The sequence below is a fragment of the Magnolia sinica genome, chromosome 14 (assembly GCF_029962835.1).
Source record: "Magnolia sinica isolate HGM2019 chromosome 14, MsV1, whole genome shotgun sequence".
NCBI classification, from domain to species: domain Eukaryota; kingdom Viridiplantae; phylum Streptophyta; class Magnoliopsida; order Magnoliales; family Magnoliaceae; genus Magnolia; species Magnolia sinica.
The window spans coordinates 68694225-68697219 of NC_080586.1; positions in this window are offsets into that span (position 1 = coordinate 68694225).

Below are 2995 nucleotides of genomic sequence, written 5' to 3' on the forward strand. Positions count from 1 at the left end.
TAGCAGGGAAACGGATTGGTTGGTGTACCACATAGTAGCTATATAGCTGCTATAGGTACGTGTCGTGTGAAGACAAGCACTAACGCTCCTCGAGCTCCGAGTTGTACGAACAGTTCAAAGGAGATCAAAGTTACACGGCCCCATAGTGATGCATTTATTATATCTACGCTGTTCATCTACACGGGCCACGCCATGATGTATGTTTTGTATCTACACTGCCCATCCATTTGGAGAGATCATATTAGGGCATGATCCAAAGAATGAGTCCGATCCAAAGATCTAGTGGACCCCACCGCATAAAATAAGGTGGAGAGTGACGCCCACCATTAAAAAGTTATAAGGGCCACAAAAGTTCTCGATCAAGCTAATATTTGTGTTTTCCTTTCTTTCATGTCTCCGTTAACACATGAACATATTGGATCTCAAATAAAAATTATGGTGGACCTTTTGAAGGTTTCAACGGTGGCGTCACTCTTACCACTATTTTTTATTGTGGGTCCACCCTAACCTTGGATCTACCTCGTTCTTTGGACCATATCCTATAATGATCTCTCTGGATGTATTGACAGTGGGGATACAACACATACATCATGACACAGAACTTGGTGACATCACTTCAATAGTGACTCTGGCTACTCAACCTCTATTAGTATCCAATTCGTGTCAGCTACTCAACCTATGTTGGGACGCGGATTTCCTACGAAAGCCTTTGGCAGGAAGTTCCTGTGCTAGGATGTTGGGTGGGACCCACCACCATGTTTTTTAGAAAATATACTCCGTTCATCCGTTTCGCAAGCTAATTTTAGGACAAGTGACAAAAGATGAGGTGGATCCAAGACTCAACTGGGCCACACGAGAGGAAACAGTAGGGATTCAGTGAGAACCATTGAAACATTTTTATGACCATAAAAGCTTTTTTTAGGATAGAATTATTATTTTTTATTTTTTTTATTTTTTTATTTTGGTATTTTCACTTCATCCCTGTGTTAATGACCTTATAAATGGTTTTTATGGCATATAAACATCAAGGTGAAGCCCAGAAATGTTTCAACGGTAGGTATTTCTTTCCCCAATTTTCCCTCTCGTGTGGCCCGCTTTAGTTTTGGATCCACCTTGTTTTTGGTCGATTTTCCTAAAATGAGCTCGACAAACAGATGAACAGAGTATATTTCTCATAAACATGGTGGTGGGCCCCACCCAGCATCCTTGCGCAGGAACTTCCTGCGAAAGACTTTGGCAGGAAATCAAATTCGACTAATGACGCAGGCCGTTTGCAAACTTCGCTGGAAATCTAGGTGAGGCCCACCATGATGTTTTTGAGAAATCTACCCCGTCCATCCATTTTTCCTTATCATTTCGGGGCTTTATCCCAAAACTGAGGCAGATCCAAATCTCAAGTGGACCACACCATAAGAAGCAGCGGTGATAATGATTCTCACCGTTAAATATTTTTTAAGGGCCCACCATGATATTTATTTGACATCCAACTTGTAGATTAGGTCATACAGACTTGGATGGTGGAAAAAAACAAATATCGGCTTGATCCAAAAATTTGGTAGCCCCAGGAAGTTTTTAATGGTGAGAGTTCAATCAACACTGTGTGGCCCACTTGAGAATTTGATCTACCTCAGTTTTGGGTTTATACCATAAAATTATTTTAAAAAATGTATGGACAACTTGGATTTATCACTAATATCTTGGTGGGACCCACTTAGCATCCCAACAAAATAATTTTATGTGAAAAGGCTTGGGCTGTATCCTTTGTAGAGTTAGAGAACAGGGTGAAGAGGTGTGCGAGAGAAGGAAACTCGCTCTTTCAAGCTCGGGCTAAGAGCGCCTTCATCCGTACCGTTTACCTTATCTGACGGTTGATAGGAAGGTTCGCATGTGCAAACCGGTGCATAGCCTTGCATTCCTCTCTCTCTCTCTCTCTCTCTCTCTCTCTCTCTCTCTATATATATATATATATATATATATGTATGTATGTATATATACACACACACACACACACACACACTAAACACTCACCGCGAACTAGTTCGTATGTACTACATATAAACTTTTTTGAGAATCCATCATACGTGATGTGGATCCAAAATCTGAACCGTTCATGTAAAGAAGCACCTCGTGAAACTCCCCAGGCCCAAGTTTTACTTTGATCTAAAACTTAGATGGGCCATGGAAAATGAAAACAGTTTCCTCCTTTGATTTGCATTTCTCTTTGCTATGGCCTACCATAATTTTGGATCGGAGTGAAAATTTGTCACATGTGGTTTCATGGGATTCCGCATCACATGGACCGTTCAGATTAGACACCCATGGCACGTGTGCAAAGGTGCGCACGTGCGTAAGTGAGCATGACTAAATATATATATATATATATATATATAAATATATATATATATATATATATATATATTGCCGGGTGATGAAGCATATCCAAGTCCAGCCCATGAGATGAGGGCCCATAATCAGGTCCTATTGTGGCCAGACCACCATCCACATACTCTACCCACCAATGTTAAACGACTCATGCCAGGGTGGACCCACTTGTTCACCATTCAGGCAAACATGGCCACAGGTGGGACCCATTTAAATAGCTGGCTTGGAAATTAGGTTGGATTCGAGCCCATGGGCCTGGAGGCTCAACCCCAACCTGAACCCAACGCAGCTTGACCGGGCGGGCCGGTCTTAGCCCACCTCATGATACTCTGGCAGAGTGTGATGGTTGATACACAGGCGCTGATAAATTGTATATGCCACATAAAACTAATTCGAACTAAATCGTCCAAATGGTGACCTCACTTTACAGATAATAGGGAAAGTTTACAGCAAAAACTTGATCACGGCCGACCGCAACAAGCGTCCGTGAATCAGAGGTGGATCCCAAAATTAAGATTAGCTGTGATTGCCCGCTCATCAACCATTACAACCCGCCAGAGTATCAAATAATTGCCTTCTTCGAAAACCCTGACAAAACCCATCTTCATTCATC